At 36.8% G+C, this 19,682-nt stretch overlaps 1 protein-coding gene across 11 annotated transcripts in view; it reads right to left on the bottom strand.

Annotated features, from left to right (window-relative positions):
* LOC129764714 (supervillin) overlaps window positions 1-19,682 on the bottom strand; it is a 776,186-nt gene that overhangs the window by 367,257 nt on the left and 389,247 nt on the right. The gene's annotated exons all lie outside the window — the stretch shown is intronic.

Raw genomic sequence — 19,682 nt, 5'->3', positions numbered from 1 at the left:
GTAAAATCCAGTTTCTACACTATTTATCTACTCAGATAATTACAATTTCCGTTCCATTCGCACCGTTTCGCACTGACTGACACTCAGCGCCAACGTCTTTCATACGAGGTCTGAACCTGCCGCAAGGTTATTGTAATAATATTATATTTTTGATATTATTATTTTCCTTGTCATTGATCTCTCTTTGTTATTCTTTTTTCATTCTTCTCCATCTATTATTCGTTTTCCACCTACCGTTCTTCTGCTATCGATTGCTTCATTCGTCATTCTTCCTCCCTAAACTGTAACTCTTTTTTAATTTGTAATTATATTTTCATTCTTTTCTTTTTCTTTCCTATTTTTCATTTCATTCGTTCTATCTTTCATTCTTTCCATTTCCTCGTTCTCTTCGTTCACTTTTTCTGTATTATAAAGAGCACTTCTTAGAACGCAGGGTTTATTATGGAACTAATATGTAAAAATGAACAAAATCCGAACACAATCAGTTCATGAAAATATGTTCAAATATAAATAATGCAAGAGAAAGTGGATCCTGAACGTGAAGAAAAACATAAACAGCGAGAAAGAGATGAAAAAGAACCAAAAGCTATTAAGAGGGAAAAACAAAGGATAGAAGGATCGGGGAGAGAAACAGCCTTTGGAAGGGTGATGGTTGAAAAGAAAGTGACAGAGAGAAATAGTCATAGAAAGTAGATAGAACGGAGGAGGGGGAATGGAAGAGGAAGAGAAAGAGGAAGAAGAGGGAGAAAAGAAAAAAGTGAGAGAGGTGAAGAGAGGGGAAGAGAAAGAGAAAGAGAAAGAGAGAAAAAGAAAGCAAAAGAGAGCAAGAGAGAAAAAATGAAGAGAGAAATAAAGGAAACAAAGAAAAGAGAAAAAATGGAGAGAGAAAAAAGAGGAAACAAAGAAGAGAGAAAATATGTGAGAAAAAATGAGGGAAATGAGAGAAAAATTAAAAGAAAGAAAAAGAGAAAAATGAGAAGAAAAAGGAAGGAAATAGAGAAAAGGAACGAAAAGGAACAGAGAGAAAGAGAAAAGGAAGAGTAAAGAAAAGAAGAAAAGAAATGAAAAAAAAGAAAAGAGAAGGAAGAACAGAAAAAGAGTAAAGGAAGGAAGTGTAACAGAAGTAGAGAAACAATGAAAGAAAAAGACAATAAAATGAAAGATAATAATAGTAATTGAGCTTAAAAAGAAGTTAAAGATCGTCAATTCGAAAGCTCATGGTTTTACACTTTGATTTGTATGTATTTCCGGCACACCTCGCAGGACCAGTTTTTCAGACCACTCTTTTGTTTGAACCATGGAGATAATTCATCAAAACTATTATCTAATTATATCAAGAAGATCGGAAATGAACGAGGGAAAGTTGGAATCATTTAGTGCCATCTATTACGTTGAATCAAATCAAATCTGATAAGTGTTCCCACGGCTAGACCTTCCACATTGTGAAATTGTTACCTCTTGGTGGCTCTTGATGGAAACAGCATAAGCTTGCGATATCAATTCGAGCTGTGCTGATTGTGCAACATTTATTCGTCATTATCAAATCTAAAATTTTCCCAATCAATTCTATCCCGCATCAGGAAGATACATAACTACCAGCTTTTGCCTCATTATGACAGTATGCTGCATTTGATTAAGATGTCTCAGCCGCTCGGAAGCTGTCTTACCATCACCACCAGCTATAGCGCGAACTTTAGCTGAGAAGACGCAGCAAAACGCAAGCGCGCCCACCAGAATGCAATCTTTTTCGATTTTATACGCCTCTTTCTCTCGCCGAATGCTGTACATTCTGATGTAACAATAATAATAATGATAATAATAAAGCTGGGTTATTATTAGCACAGTCATTGCTTTGTAAGCTTTCAGCACTTGACATTGAGTGATATCTGTTTTTACAGGTTTTTATTTCTCAATTCCCTCATTTTTTCCTCGTATACGTATCCGATAAAGCGCGTTTGCTGTGTTGTTATTCAATTGAAATGTTACTTGGAGCAAACTTGACATGAGTTGTCATCGTTTGATGTGCTCAATTACAGCCGATCTCATATTGCACATACTTTTATTTGTGATATTTTTTATTGTATTCTTTACTCAACGATCGTTAAAAACGATGTATAGGGAAAAAAAAATTCATTATAAAACTTTGTTATCAGCGCAAATACGCTGTAACTTAGGTTCCGAACGAGCATCCATGGTCAATCCATCGAATGTTCAGTAGTGCCAAATTGAAGGTACCTCAACGCTGTGTTTTGAGTGCTTCAAACAATGAGAAAAATGGATTTTTTACTTGTATTTAAATAGAGTTTGATGTATTGGTAGATTGCGAATAACATTAAAAGTAGGCAAATTGGATTGCTTATCATCTGATTATTAAAATGCAGGCAGATATTCAAAAAAGATGGGTGGTCCGAAATCGACCCATTTTTTTGGGATTTTTATTACTGTTTCGAGATATTATAAACTGGTAGAAAACATAGTACAATAGTGTTACTATACAATTCAATGCTGAAGTCCCCAAAAAATAATACTTAAGAGTGCTTCAAGAGAGGGGGTCGATTCTGGGCCACCCTCCCCCTGCTGTTCATTTGTTTTTGCTCTTCTTTAAATCATCGAAACCATATTGCAAAGCAGCCATGCAATTTAATCATCTTCGGGGAATGCGCCATCACGAAAGTAGACAAAAAAGCAGCTTTAGCATGACTTCTCCCAATGGGGATTATCGTCGGATAAAACATGGGAAGGTAAATTCTAGAATGAGTTCAATCTAGAAATACGAAACACGTTCTGGTTCGGAGCGTTCTTGAAATCGTGTACCACAGACAGATCCAACAACCTCGATGCGCTATTCTCAATTACACTGCTCTAGGTCATTTCACCGACTAACCCGAATCATGATAAAATTTCTGCAGAAGAAGCTGCTGCACTCAACTCGTTAACAACTTCAGTTGTAATCCGAGTACGATCCAAATGCGACCGATGGGTCCAGAGATTCGCCGAGAGGGAATCAAGTAGTGGTATGATAATGGTAAAAAAAAAACCACTGGCACTTACACGAGCTATGGAACTGCGTCGCGTCTGTGTGAAGTCGTCCTGATAAAACCCGGGACGACTTCTTTGTTCGTCTCTATGGTAGAGAATATGGTACGTTTGCGTTTCCCCACCGCGCACTCTACAGGACACCCCCGGGAGTGTCTTCGGCTGCTCGTTTCGTTCCGTTGAACCTGTCCCCGCCATAATCATCGGATGGTTGTTTCCAGAGGAAGGAAGGTTCTCCTCTTTATGCTTGCAAACTTTTTGAATCAACACAAATCGTCTGGATATTGCTCCCGATTCTGCACACGAGTACCAGCATTGACCAGACTATCATATTGGCGGGGTGAGAGGAATTTTCCGAGGGTGTGAGGGTGCGGGTAACAGAAAATTTCTCTGTCGTCTGGGAACTTCACACAACCCTCCGAACCGATTCGCTCTTGGGGCAGGTTCAGAATTGGTGCTCTTCTTTGCAAAGAAAGAACGATGCTTATTTGTGTTCTACATGCGCGGCTTTCGTCAGTGGGGTGAGGGTTAGTACACCAAAGTGTGGCGCGAATGATAGCAGCAGTAGGATGAAATCGTTATGTACATACACAATCTGCCGCGTCTGCTGTCTGGATGTACTTTTTCATTTGGTCAGTTTGCTTTTACGTTCAATGAACAGATGATCAAACAAAAAAAAAGAATGCCAGCTGGAATGTTTCCAAAACTGTTCACTGTATTCTCATAATGAAATCGAGTACAATGTAGTCAAATATCTGAAGAATTATTTCGTTATTTCGGTTGCATCAAGGCTTTCTCGTCTTCTCTTTTAGGCGCATCGAGGAACACGGGATTCTTCACGGGGTCAATCAGATGGGATCATACCACATAAATTTTTGTCCCAGAGATTTTCCCCGAAGCATTGAAAGTATAGCATAGGTTCTGCGTGTAGAAGTGTAGATATTGCTCATTTTGACGTAGGACTACGTCTTTGTTTTTTAGGGAAGTTACTCAACGAAATTTGAAAACGAGACATGTAGTGTAAGTTTAAGAGATTTCAAACACAAATTACACAGCATTTATGTTTTAATACTAAAACCATCATTTATTTGCAAGATTTTGCATATAATTTTTTTTATATTCCTGACAATGTTATAGCTTTTTCTAAATTCCTGTAACAATGTCAATTTGCCACTATGGTGCAAAAATTCTGGAACAATTACTGCTTCCAAATCACTAAATTCTAATTGTTTTCCAAATACGTACGGTTGAAATTAATACAGTTGAGATGTATAAAATATTGTGGACAATTATGTTGATTAAAAAAAATACAGTTTTTAAAATCACATTGCCAACGTAAATAAATTGTGAATATTTTTATTATATTGAGGCGAAAAATAACAATAAATTATATACATATTTGTATATAGTTATAAAACATTACTTCAACAATGCTGAGATGCTCGATCGTATCTCGAATTTCAGAGGACGTAACATATTCAAGAAAAGACTTTTCCGATATCGATCAAGGTGGTTTTGAAATAAAATCCTGAAATTTGACCTGCATATATTCCAGATGATAAATCATAAGAAAAATTGTTTGTTTCCTCAGGGAGCAATAGTAGAGACAGAATTAATGTACTGTTGTCATCTTCGGATGAGAATGAGCGTCAACAAGCTGAAATTTCAGCTGATGGAATTATCTGCACAAAAAGTTGAATTCACTCCAGGGAGGATGCACTGGAGTCGCTTTTTATGCGGGGGATACGTGCCGCATAAAAGAAAACCGCGTAAATTAAAAAATCCGCGTAAAAATAAACCATGTCATTTTTAAAATCGGCGAAAAAATCTAACAAACAGTGAATTATTAGTTCAAAACGCAACCCATATTCTAACAATTGATCACCTGATTTTTTTTGCATGCAACAATCATGCTATCTGTTTCTTCTTTTATTTCTCAGCTACTAATCAGTGATATAATACAAGCTTATTTCGTGAAAAGCCACATCAATTAGCATATTGATTTTTTACGTAGTTGATGCATGCCGCGTAAATTTCGAAATCCGCGTAAATTCCGAAATCCGCGTAAGAAAAGCTGCGTAAAATAAAACCGCGTAAAAAGCGACTTCATTTAGTGTCCCGTTTATTTTTTTGAGATAACAGTAAAGTTCGACGTTTTATGCAATTCTAAGACATTTAGCATCAACCATTTTTTTAAAAAACCTCGATTTCCTTTGCTCCCCCTCTGGGTGATTTAGCGATTTTCAGATAACTGAAATTTTGACTTCTGCGACAGTAGTACATAAAGTCCGAATGAGCTACTATTTTAGAGTATTTATAGGGTATTTTATGCAAACCAACACTTCACAGGGAGTCCCGTATGAAAAATCGATATGACAATTTTCATTGGCACCCTAAAACATACCTTGCCTTGTATTCCGAAAAAACCATCGAGACCCCGAGGCCGATTTTTGACAAACGCATTAAACCGAGAGTTACGAATCGTTAATGAATTCATCATCAAAGACGAAGGGGATTTTTTATACAAACATAAATAACTCTGTTCGGAAGTCCTCAAATGAAAGCTGTTTGATAAGTTTAATTGAATTTTACATTAAACTAGTTGACCCGGCGAGTTGAGTCCGTCCAAAATTTATTTTTCGTTATCACATTCACGTTTTCTTATTAAGCGCACGTTAATTGGTCCAATCGCAAAACTGTTCAATGATTGATCTTTAATCTACTCTTTAAAATTACCTTTTTTTTTAATTTTTTAAAATTTTACTTTTACTATAACTTCCTGGTACTTCTACCAAAACTCTTCATTATAAAAACAGATTATTTTCAGACATATTTCTCGTTCAAGATTTTTCAACCACGCAAACAGCAAATGGACTAATAACGCTTGTCAATATGCAATTGAAGAACACATGCGAATTTAATTCTTCGAACTTTTCCATTTTTTTTGAGTTTTCCGAAAATTTTCAATTGCCGTGTATGGTTGGAATATGTTTGGTTGAAATATATGTATTATTTTCCTGGGACCCCCTCTCCATTCCAGAGCAGAGAGGGGTGTCATACCATCATAGAAACATTTCTCGTACCCAAAAACCCAAATTTGGCTCAATTTGCTTGATTATTTTTCGAGTTATGCAGAAGTTTGTGTTTCATTTGTATGGCAGCCCCCCTTAGAGAGGGGGGAGGAGTATCTATCCACCATAGAAACGTTTATTGCACCCTAAAACCTTCACATGCTAACTTTGGTTCTGTTTGCTTGATTAGTTCTTGAGTTATGCAGATATTCATGCTTCATTAGTGTGGCAACGCCCCCTTTGAGAGGGAAGAGGAGTGTCTAACCACCATAGAAACATTTAATGCCCCCCAAAAACTCCACACGCCAAATCTGGTTTCGTTTGTTTGATTAACTCTCGAGTAATGTAGAAATTTGTGTTTCATTTAGAACTTCTCCAGTAATCGTTCGATCATGTGGAACAAATTCCTTATACAAAATAGTTTAATGTCGTTTGAGTGCCGGAATATAAACAGTAGTCTTAGTACATCATTCTATTTTTTGTTTGTGCAACAATGATATGAGGGCGAAAAAAATATCGTTTCGATGATAAAATATGAGGATATTATTAAAATATTCTATATTCGAGAGAGTTATTATATATAAGTTACTTACTTAGTCACTTACTATTTGTCTATTCGAACTGAATTGGGTTGCTTGCATCGAAACATATTTTCATTTCGAGAAACGAGCGAAATTTACCTGCAACGATAAAAAATGAAAAGAATGATATCAGTAAACATTTTTCATGTAAACCATAAAGGATAAAATCAGTTGATTTTTTATGGTTACACACATATTATACAAGACTGGGCGCTGTCAATATTTAATATTGTAGCATATCGAGAAGAGAAATAAATCAGTACCAAACGAAATCACCCGAAAAAATCTTTTTGAACCCCTATGCGGTTCACCATAGGAGGGTCTTCCTAGCCTAACTGGTTGCGTGTCCGGAACTAAGCGAATGATCATGAGCTCTTACTCAGACCCCTCAATTGACCATCTTTGTGTGTGTTGTGTCAGTCCCTTACCGCTCACATTACGGTCTGCTGCATCGGTAATTGATGCTATTTATATCATAACAACGGAAGCCTTATATCAGCAATCCCGCTGTGTATATAGTCCAACTGTGAACACTCGAACAATAGGAATATTCATACACCGAAAAATATATTATTATATTTATTTTGAGACTCAGTACTGGTTTAATTTCTATCTAAATATGTTCGTGTGTGGTTTTTGATATTATACGAAAATATTCAGGGGTACGGAAATGTTCAGCAATTTTAAAAAAAAGTATTGTTTTTTTATTTCTCATATGTTCATTTTCCTAAAATCTTTAATTGTACTGTATTCATGTGTTCGTGAAAAATGTCCCCAAACCTTATCACCAGCGCTATGGAAAATGTTGTATAAGTTATTAAATTAGGAAATTAGGTAATTTTTCTGGGTCCCTCTATGGTTCAGTATGAAAGCTATTGTTCGAAGGGATTTTCTGTTTCAAAAACTATAAACCGCTTTTTCGCAACTGGTGTATTTTATTCAATGGCTCAAAACTAGAATTTCACATGAAAATTGATAATACGATTGATAATTTTTTCAAATCCTTATTTCCTACTATTGTAAATTCGTTTCTCCTTTTAGCAATCCCTTCTATTTCCTGTAATTTAAATTAAAACTACTATTTCCGCTATACTTCGCTTCGATTTCGTTCTACTCACGCTTCTCTTTTATGTAATATTTAACTCAATATTTTATCCAAATTTCAAAAATCTATAACTTTATTAAATTTTTTCAATATCTAACTTTTTTCTCTTCACATCTATTCGAATTACATTTTTTGTCTCCTAATAAAAACAATAGTGAGTTGTGGTCATTTGTTTTGGAATTATTAAATCATATTTTGAGACACAGTGCTGCTCTGCCGTAATCTCGCAAAGTGACGCAAGCGCCAAAATTGACATTTTCCTTTTTTTGTTATAGATCGATGAAGAATTCCAAATGCTTTCAAACAACTGCGAAGTTTTACAGAAATGTGAAAAAATGACCCCGTAAAAGCCTAAAAACGGAGTGGCGCAAGCGCCATTTCCACTGTGATGTGGCGCAAGCGCCATTTTCCCTATGGTGTGACGTGATTTAATTGTGATAGGAAGTGATTTTCTATCTGATCTGATAGCATAGAATGGATTAGCAGGGACAGCAAATTTCACATAAAAACATCTTCCGTAATGAACGTTTAGCATAATGAAAATCACTTTTCCGAAAAACTCGTCATGTCAAATATTTTAATCCAAAACAGTCCATCCCCATGCAGTGCTACATTTATAATAGAAATTTATTTCAGAACTACAAATAATGTACTTTGCTCTGTTTATAAATCTCGTCAAATATTTAAAATCATAAAATCAAACTCACCTCAAAGGAAAAAGTTATTCTTGATCGATCACATATTGCACATAAAAATTGTAACTAATTAGTTTAAACTCATCAATTTAATTGTTGATTACCAGAATTGATGTCTTTTGATGGCAATGATGTCTTCTATCCTCAGGTATCAAGCGATAAAGCTTCTTGACGCTGTTTACTTTCTCACATGCTCATTTCTCTTTCGGATGGATTGAAGCTGAGTGTTGATTGAAGGGTAAATGTCGGATTTGGTGAAAAGCTGCACTTTTATAAATCCTCCATCGAAACGCATCTTGTAACAAAACTTAAAACATACTCGCATAAACTGTATCTGCTTTACATCGGATGATTCTGGACGGGATTATCTTATGTTTCAATGTTTTCAATTGTATTTTGAGTTGGAAAAAAATGGTACTGTCTATAATTGTTACAATCGGGTTCTCAACTATGTTAGCCTGTTCAACGCATGTTACAAAGTCGGAAAATGTGTAGAACTTTAGTAGAATTTCTCCCTGATGCTTTCTCATGCTCCGCTCAACGGCAGCATTTTGGATAAAATAATTGGAAACAGATTCTCGCATACATTTATGGATGAACGCCAATCGGTTGTGGAAACAGCGATTAAAATTTGCTGTTTCCACAACAAATTGGCGTTGGTAAAATAGCTTAAATAAAACGGCATTTTTTTCAAAAATCAAGTCGATGGCAATGTTTTTCCATCAAGTTTACACAATTTGAACAGATCAGATTTTCGTAATGTACGCGTAAGCTGATTATACATGCAATTTTACGAAAAGTCTCGTACTGAAAATTCTTCCCTCTGGCGCTTGCGTCACTTTGCAAAATTACGGCAGTGCTGTGAAATGTGTTCGTACGTGTTTTTTTCTTATATTTATGATTTTTTTCATAATGGGCCTGATCACGAACATCACTGCCACGTACTTCACTTAATCTTTTTTGTGTCTATCATCATTGTCACGGACAGTTGCGTGTAAAAATGAACTCAGTGATGTGAAAGTGTTCATTCCCGTTTATAAGAGACATGTTGGTTGCATAATGTCGGGTGTTTGAACGTTGTGTCGGTTGCATAATTTCAGACCTTTGAGCGTTATGTAGGTAAAATTAATACAGCGTATAAGATAATATTCCATTCAATTAATCGTATGTCTTAGAATGACAAGTCTGCGTTTATACCTCGATGATTAGTTTGCTGAATCAAATGCTGGCTCGAAGATGAGGAGGAATAATTGTTTGAATAGTAAGAAATATTTAAAATCATTTTTTATGAACCGTTTCTACAATTTTGATGAATAATATTATCTTCTATATCTCTGAACAAACCCGAATCTATCCACCTCACGATCAGTATAATCTGAGCTACTCCCATATGAGATTCTGAAGTTTAATCCTCTCATCCTTCCCATTCTCGTGTAATTTGATACACGGGACATGAGGTTTGATTTAATTATTTAAACACAAACTGATCAGCACTTTTTTAATGTTCTTTCATTCAAAGTATGTCTTCAATACAATACCGTTGAAAATATCTATATCGTAAAAAGTTATAACTATCGTCCTGATTCTGGTCTGGTCCGCCAATTGTGAATGTTTGAATTATAAAAACTGGCTCTACAATGTTGGAAAAACTTTACAGTTATTATTTTATATTCAAAATATCAACAAAACAATATTATACATAATCAATCACAATGATCGTATTTGGGCCAGTGGCCTCCATTGCCATTTTATGGTATTGCAACTCTCTCTTAGTCTAATCCTAAAAATAGAAACAAAAAAAATTCTTCGTCATGTTTCAATGGGCCTACGGGAGCTCCATTTTACCCCCTAATTACATCCCATAGCGCATTTACCGAATCCAAATAAACAAATTTACGTCCTTTGGATACGTCAGAATTTCGTTCTAAAAAGACCACCAGGCGGGTAAATTGCTGTTTGTTTATCTTTTGTTTCTTAAACGAGACAAGAGAATATTCAAAATGTTAGCAAAAAAGCTAAATAAATACGAAATTAAACTTACTCCTTACTTACTTACGCGTGACTAGCTTTCACTATCTAAAACACAAGTGACAAATATTCCTGTTTTTCTCCGTGACACGACAGTATCGTGGTATTCATAATAACACCGAGTTCATCAAAGTTGTCACGACGGATGAACTCTTCTGGAATCTACACACTCGGTGATAGCCGTGATAAGGTTGTATACAATTCACTTCGTTTTCACCGTGAAGTGACGTTCGTGATCTGGCCCGTAATGTATCGAAGATTGAACGTATTAATTTTTTTTCCTAATTTTCACTGTCTACATTTTTTATTATGAAATCGATATTAATATAATCGTGGATTTGAATTCATAAGACTAAACATATCAACATCTGATCTATTTATAGAATTTTTGAAGGTAATTTTATCATTGTAAGATGCATTATGAGTATTTTTTTCCATATGCTCTTTTCCAAGCTATTGAGAAGGCACAATCGTCCAGGAGGTACATTTAAGTGTAAATTAGCATCTAGAGTTTGACAGTTATTCTCTAGCCAAAAACTGTCTTCGACAAAGTTTTTACATATGAGAGAGCGCTCATTTTTATGTTATCAAAAATAGGGTGACCAGAATTGTCGATGAAACTAAAAATCCAACTTTTTTATCTTTATAGATAGAGGTAAACAACAATGTTGTAGCCCAGGTATTGTATACAACTTTGCGGAACAAAATTTTTTCTATCTCTTGAAATAACCGATATAGCGCTTTTTTCTTAAGTTGCGTTAGAGTCACCATGAAAAAAATCTGTTTTTGCTTCAACTTTTATATTTCAAATTCTACATGTAAACTGTCGTCGAAAGACTTTTCGAGCTTAATTGATTTTAAGCAGAGATCGAAATGCTCGCCGATTTGAGACGAAAAACATCCATTTTCACCCACAGAGAAACATAGCTGAAAATATAGGAGGCGAGAGAATATTATACGCTCACTTCGATTCTCGCGAGAAACGCAGAGCCGATTTTTATTTTTCGGTGAGTTATGATTGCCGAAAAATGGTCTCGTTTTCAGTGACTCCTTGATGCCGATAATGGTTTTTCACTTCTTCAGTACAGCTGAAAACATGCGGCAATATTGGGTTTCATCGTGAAGTGAACATGAGAAGGATTAATATTTGTACAATTCACATGCTGTCCAATTGCAGATCTTATGGACGCTGCTCTAACAGACTAATGTTGGTAAAGTTAGCTTTGATTTTTCGCTCCATATTTTCAGTACCAAATGAAAGACGAAAAAGCATTCTCGTTGAACTTCCGAGATAGAGATTTTCGACATCCCTTTCTCTCTGAAAAAGAATTTTCGGTGAAAAGGAAGAGACGAAAATATCAACAATACACAGTTCATCGAAAACTAGATTGATTGAATGAATATTTATCGCGCAGCCGAGCGAGAATTTCAATCTCTGATTTTAAGAAAATAAAAAAATATTAGAAAATTACAAATAAAACAAAAAATATAGAAAATTTATTAGATATTTCCGTACCGCGCAGTTCTCGAAATATTCTGAAAAAAGATTACCAATATCAATAAACACATACACAAACAAATAAACATACATTTTAAAATATGAATTTATCCTGTAATGGGTCTAAAAAAAATTTGGAAATGTAATTTTTTTTATACCGCGCATCACTGTTTAAATTCTTAAAAAAACGCACATATCTGAAGTAGGCGACTAAAAATACGACTTAAAGTAAAGGGTGTGTCACATCAAATTGCAACACGGAAAAAACGCTGTAGAAATTTAATTTTTAGGAATTATATCTTCAGCTTTCGCTTTAAAATCAGATAAGAGTGTATAGATCACGTTGGTCATGCTTCACTGTCAATTTTTCGTAAATTTGGAAAAATGTCGTCGAACGAAAAAGAGCGTCCTGAATTAATCCTGCGCACTCATTTCGAGAATCCGGAGTTGTCACATCGGGACATCGGTAAGATGCTGGGAATCGTCCAATCCACGGTCTGCAGAGTACTAAAACGATACTTCGAGAACCTAACCATCGACCGGAAGGTGAAGAACGGCAAAAATGGATGCTCCGTCAGTGAAAAAGATCACAAGCGCGTAGTTAAGCAGTTTAGACGTGATCCGAGAAGTTCGGTCCGGGATGTCGCCAATAAGCTGAATTTGTCAAGTTCATTCGTCCAGCGGACCAAGCAGCGGGAGGGCCTGCTTACATACAAGGTTCAGAAGGCTCCTAACCGCGACGAAAGGCAAAACATGGTGGGGAAGACGCGAGCCCGGAAGCTGTACACCGAAATGCTGACGAAGCCGCATTGCCTGGTAATGGACGACGAAACCTACGTCAAATCGGACTTTCGTCAGCTGCCGGGTCTGTTGTTCTTCTCCGTAGAGGACAAATTCAGCGTTCCGGAGGAGATTCGCAAGCAGAAACTATCCAAGTTTGCCAAAAAGTACATGGTGTGGCAAGCGATCTGCTCTTGCGGACAGCGGAGCGCCCCCTTCGTGATGACCGGCACGGTGAACGGGCAGGTTTACTTTTAGGAGTGCCTACAGAAGCTTACTACCACTATTGAAGCAGCACGAGGGCCCGACCATCTTCTGGCCGGATCTCGCTTCGTGCCACTATTCAAAGGACGTGTTGGAGTGGTACGAAGCTAACGGGGTCACCTTCGTGCCGAAGGAAATTAACCCGCCCAACGCGCCGGAGCTTCGCCCAATAGAGAAATATTGGGCGATTATGAAGCAGGCCCTCCGGAAGAACCCAAAAGTTGTCAAATCGGAGGCGGACTTCAAGAGAAAATGGATTTCTGTTAAAAAAAACTACAACCTGACGTTGTACAGAACCTTTTGGACGGGGTAAAGAGGAAGGTGCGAGCATACGGGCTTGAGCTCGAAGTATGAATAAAAAGAAAATGCCAAAAGTTGTTTAATAGTTTTTATTTTACTGTCTAAAATTTTCAAAAGGATCGGTCTACTGGGCGAATTTCTACAGCGTTTTTTCCGTGATGCAATTTGATGTGACACACCCTTTAGTACTGAATCTCTAAATCCCCCAAAAATTCAAATGTTTCAATATTTTAGGTAAAGGTCGGACTCGATTATATACATACTCAATTTTATACTGACTCGATTGTCGATTATATACAATTTTAGACTCTATTATATACAGTTCAATTTTTTTTATATTTCAAATATGACTTTTTTCAAGCGCAAATGAAATGTGTCAACGTTAAAGTGAATGTTAATTGGCTATAACGAGTACAGTGAGGTAAAAATCGTAATTTTTGTTCAATTTTAGTTGAAGATTTACCAGGAATTGTTTAAAATGTTATTGCAGCGAAATTAAAAGAAGTAGAAATTGTGTGCAAGGAACAAATTGTAGAGGGGGTAGAGAGCCTTGATTTGGTTGATAGAAACATTCAAGTTTATTAAGTAACTTTTTGGATAAAATTGAAAACAACATACTTTGAAGTTTTTCACTTCTAAGCTGTTACATAAATCCACTTATTTGGAAGTTTCACTACCGTATCCTGTATAAATTTTTCTCATTTTTCAAATGGAAGCAACAGAATTGTCCTACGTAGCGTAATTTTTGAATTTGAGTCAGTTCAAGGCAAACAGAGCCCGAAACAGAGAAACAGTTTAAAAACTCTGTCATCGTTGGAATTCGAACATATGCGTAGAAGGATTATCATCATCAAATATGACTCTCTATCTACTGAAATAATTCGGATTTTTTGACGTAGATCTACGTCTTTCAGGAAGGGTGCCAAATCAGAAAACAGGTCACGTTTTTATGAAAAAAAGTTAACGTTAAGAACTATTTTCACTGTGAACGAATTCTCATGATTTGCATACCAATCGAATCGGAAATTCTCTAAGATTTGTTTGATATGCTATACATTACAATTTGCTAATCTCTAACTGGTTAAAATTCATGAAAACTGGAAGAACTTCCTTTTTTCCCATACATTTGTTCTGCCGATTTGTGTGCTAACCCTACCCGTATTTCGAATGCTTATAACTCGAACATTTCTTAACAGATCGGAAAGATGTTTTCATCAATTGATAGGAAATATCAATAAAATATTATTTTTCATGACATGAACAATTGAATAACTGTAAAATGTCAAGCGTTATTTAAACGCCCTAACTGGCATGTTTTGATTGGTCCGATTTACTGTTTCCCCAATACAGACTTCAAAACCGATGTACCTGTGGAATTCCGCTCTGCAAATATACATGCGAGTCGGGGGTATTTTTGTTTCCACCGAGCAGTGTTATTCTAACACGGATTTCAAAATCAATGTGCCTGGGGAAATCCGCTTTGTCAAAACATGCAAGTCGGAGTTATTTTTTCCAACTGAGCTAAGTTTCCCTAACACGGACTTCAAAATACATGCAAGTCGGGGGTATTTTTTGGTGTTGAGTACTTTTGTAATCGCTTGTCGTTGTGCAGGCCGGAATATGTTCCCCTAAAACGTACTTCAAAACTGAGAATCGTCATTTCAGATATCAGAGGTGAATGAACTTTCGCGGCTCGAGAACTACGTAAACATGAGATGTGCAATAATTTCGGAGGGAAATGTAAGATACAATTATCGTTTGACAATTCTTCCGTTCACATATTTTGGTAGTCGTAGGCATCATATCGAACGTAAAACGACGTTCATCAAACTTTTTTGTAAGGAAGAACATAATCTATTACAAAAATTTCGATGCATTCTAAAATAATTCTAAAATATTCGAAGTGGTAAACAAGTGGATTGCGGTCGTGTCTTAGATACAACCCCTTACAATTTTTATACGAGAGAGATTTTTTAGGTTAAGGGGATGAACTAAAAATTAAATTCTTTTTTCATATTCAAAAAAAAAAATATGTGTATAAATAACACAAAAAAAATATTTTTTTTAACCGATTACATATAGGATACGATTATATACAGTTAAAAAAATCTGAGACTGTATATAACCGAGTCCGCGCTGTACTTCAATTTTTGATGAAAATTTTTTTTGATAATATTTCTCGATACATATTAAGTGATATAGTAAAATGAACCTTCAGTATTTTCTCAAATTTTTATCTCGAAGTTATCGAGAATGGCTTGCGAAAAATTAAAAAGTACATTTTTTACCATAGATCCTATGGTGAACCTCATGGGGGTTCAATAAAATAGTCAAAATTTCTTATTTTGTACCTTTTCTTATATTTGTGTATTTTTTGTATTTTTTTTAATGACACAAAAAATGAAAATATTTTCAGTGTATTTCGACGAGAGTTTTTTTATCTGTATTATAGTGATTTTCACTTTTTACTTCCATTTTTGGAAGAATGTCGGGAGTGAGAATTGAACTCGTGACCTTTAGCATGAGAGGCATGGATGTTACCACTACGTCAGATTGCCTCCACTTTCGACGAGATTGTGTGGTTCAACAGGGGAAATCAGCAAAACTTTTGACTTTTTTAGTTGTGTAAGTTAAGATAAGTTAATAGAGAATGTAGCTCTTTGAATATGAATTTCAATGGTAATGAAATAGGATCTGGTTTGTTAAATTAAAAGGTTTAACCTTACTCTACAACAATTACAATGAATAAAATAAAATGAAAAATAAAATATAAAGCTTCGTTCAGATCGGAGCCGCTCTATCTATCATTTGGCGTGGACATGCTCTACGGGCTTTCGAGTACTGACTTGTTCTCAATTTGAACAAAGTATCTTCAAAACAACAATCCTTCCACTGCAGCTTCGTTCAGAACAACCTTTGGAGCGAATAGTGTCTTCGGATTAACCTTAACTTCTCGGAAACTTGTTCGTTGTTGTGATCGAAGGCATCAGATGTTGTCAAATTGGGATTCCCGAGAATAAAAACTTTTTTACCTCCCGAAACTCTTTGTAGTCGCATATGCAGGATTCCACCTGCTCTGCCCAATCAATGTGGATGAGCTTTTGGCATTTCGCTCAAATATTTACCGGCTCAAGTTTGTAACACGCAAGCATTCTTCCGTTGAATGCAGCGGTGGGAGTGGTGCTATTTAATCGGCAAAATTAAAGCAAGAACACTGTTTTCTGCCTCGCTGGCTTGCGTGATTGATTGCAGTTTACGTTTTTGGGGGCCGTCATGCATTGGGTTCGACTTTGTTTATTCGCGAAGGTGGGCACTTCTTGTGGTTTTTTGTCTGTCCGAACGATGGCACAGTGAACCAGTTTTGCAGGTAGACAACGTGTTGCGCGGTGAATGGTTGTGCCGGCCCAATGCCGGCATTTTGAGTGCAAAAACAGGCATTGGAAGCTTTGTGGGTTGCGGTTGTACATAAGCTACGATGAAATATTGTTTCCATTGCTGACACGGGTGCAAATTGATTTTGGAACTCACACGATAAGTTAGTTCCACACGATCAATATATAGTCACCATATTTTATGTAATAACGAGGAATATTTTGCGCTTCTATTTATCTTGATTACCCACTGGTACGTGAATCATTATGATAGGGTGTGTAATGAAATTCCCCATGAGTCACCATGCCCGAGGATAGGCCACCCACGCTGCTTCGTTATTTGTCACGCACTCGCAACATCTCCGACAGAACACAGCATCGATACAGTAACACCACCGTATCCTTGCTCCCTTTCTAATATTTGCCAGGTAATAACACGACACGATACAACACACAATACGGGGTTCCCATATCAAATAAGGAGTCGACGCTGGTGCTTTTGGTAAAGAAAAGCGAAACTAGGTTAAGGATCTACTTGCTTTTCCTCTTCTGTCCGCCCACCCCCACAATTCGTGTTCGTTCGCTTGACACAGTAACTTCATTCCGGTGCTGTGTGACGATGACGCGAGGGGATCTCCAAGAAGGAAGATAATTGAATTATCCGAAGCTTACGATGCTTGGACAGAATCTGGCTTGATGATGAGATTCTGTGTACGTGTTCACATGGGACCACATGGAGCAGAAAAACGAATTTTGGGCTGAGAGTTGTTGTGGATGCTGGCTGCTCTTTCGTCCTTGAAGGCCCTTATCATTCATATTGCCTCACTTTTTTCTTTTATTCCACACACGTTCCTCTACTGGAAATATTGTGCGGTGGAGGTTGGGATTTTGGTATGCACGACCGGCATGGCAACTAATTGGCTTTCATATTTGGGTCACAAGGAATTCGCACAGCTCGTGGAAAAATGGCACTGTCTATGATGTTTGATATTTGAGGCCTGTCCGGTTCGCGTGAAAGGGGTAGGCAATATTTTTAAAAGAAATGAGAGATGCGATATTATGTGATTTCAGAGTGGGTTGAAAAATTCAGCGAGTAAAAAAGTATGTTGAATTGTTTTCAGTTGGGGGAAGAATCCTCGTTAAAACTATATTTGTCTAATTTATAGTTCGAAGTATAATCGAAGTTATATCACGACAGTTGATGATTGTGACAACGAATAAAAGCATTGATTAAACCTCTTTCAACGTAGGATCAATATTAGCCGGTTGGGGCGTAAAATAAAAATTAAAAAATTGAACATGTAACGAAATAATGGAAGATTCTGGCCGCTTATAACTTGACCATCTGATAGAACAAAAAGACGTTTGAATAATTTCCACCCATTTATCACAATAAAGAAAATTATATTGACGAAGGAATACGTCCAATAGGAACATATAGGGCTAAAATGGTTATAATTCGATCATTTTTGAACTTCTCAAATTGTGCCGACCAAAAGGAACAACTAAGAGTAACAGCAGAGTACAATTTGGATACATCAATACTACTGCGAAGCTAACGTAGCTATCCACCGTGCAAATCATTCTATCCAAGGGGAAAGGACAACTTCAACATGACAGTTTTAAATACTGGGGAAGCAACTAGGATAGCCAACCCTCCTGCACGGGCAAGCATGCTAGACATATCTCTCTGCTCTTCTTCATTATCCCTGGATTGCACATGGAAGGTAATCCAAGATCCCCACGGTAGTGATCACCTACCAATAATTTTATCGATCGCCAATGAATCAAAATCTAGTGAGTCAGTCGATATTGCGTATGACCTCACGAAGAATATTGACTGGAGAAAATTTGCAGAATTAATATCTGAAGCAATCATTTCGATGCATGAACTTCCTCCCCTTGAAGAGTATAATTTTATATCAAGTTTGATTCACGATAGCGCACTTCAAGCTCAAAAGAAACGTGTACCGGCTACCACTTTCCGACGTCGTCCTCCATCACTTTGGTGGGACAGGGAGTGTTCAAAGGTCTACCTTGAAAAATCATCCGCTTTCAAAAAATTCAGGAAAACTGGATTAGTGGCATGGTCTCGAAAGTACCAAGCTCTAGAAGCCAAACTAAAAGGTCTGATTAAAGCAAAAAAGCGTGGATATTGGCGGAAATTCGTCAATGGTTTGTCAAGGGAGACCGCTATGAATACTCTTTGGAATACGGCTAGGAGAATGCGTGGCTGGAACCATACCAATGAAAGTGAGGAATACTCTGACCGTTGGATTTTCAAATTTGCAAGGAAGGTTTGTCCCGATTCTGTTCCTGCACAAAGCGTCGTACGCGATATTCCGCTCCAATGCGATTATGAGAATTTTTCGATGGTAGAATTCTCAATTGCCCTCCTCTCATGTAACAATTCAGCTCCGGGGTCGGACAAGATTAAATTCAACTTGTTGAAGAATCTTCCGGACTTGGCAAAACAGCGTTTGCTGAACTTGTTCGACAAGTTTCTGGAGTTGAATATTGTCCCGCATGACTGGAGACAAGTAAGAGTGATAGCCATACGAAAGCTCAACAAGCCGGCTTGCGATCACAACTCGTATAGGCCGATTGCAATGTTATCCTGTATTCGCAAATTGTTAGAGAAAATGATTCTACTTCGTTTGGACAAGTGGGTCGAAACGACAATTTGCTGTCAAATACGCAGTTTGGCTTCCGCCGAGGTAAAGGGACAAATGATTGTCTCGCGCTGCTATCTTCTGAACAAATGGCTTCCGTTTTCCTCGATATCAAAGGGGCATTTGATTCAGTTTCCATGGAAATTCTCTCAGAGAAGCTTCATAATCGTGGACTTTCACCAATTCTGAATAATTTCCTGTACAATTTACTGTCAGAAAAGCACATGAATTTATCTCATGGCAACTCAAAATCTTCTCGTTACAGTTTTATGGGCCTACCG

This window comes from Toxorhynchites rutilus, chromosome 2 (genome assembly GCF_029784135.1).
Source record: "Toxorhynchites rutilus septentrionalis strain SRP chromosome 2, ASM2978413v1, whole genome shotgun sequence".
NCBI lineage: Eukaryota > Metazoa > Arthropoda > Insecta > Diptera > Culicidae > Toxorhynchites > Toxorhynchites rutilus.
This window is presented reverse-complemented; position numbering and strand designations above follow the sequence as displayed.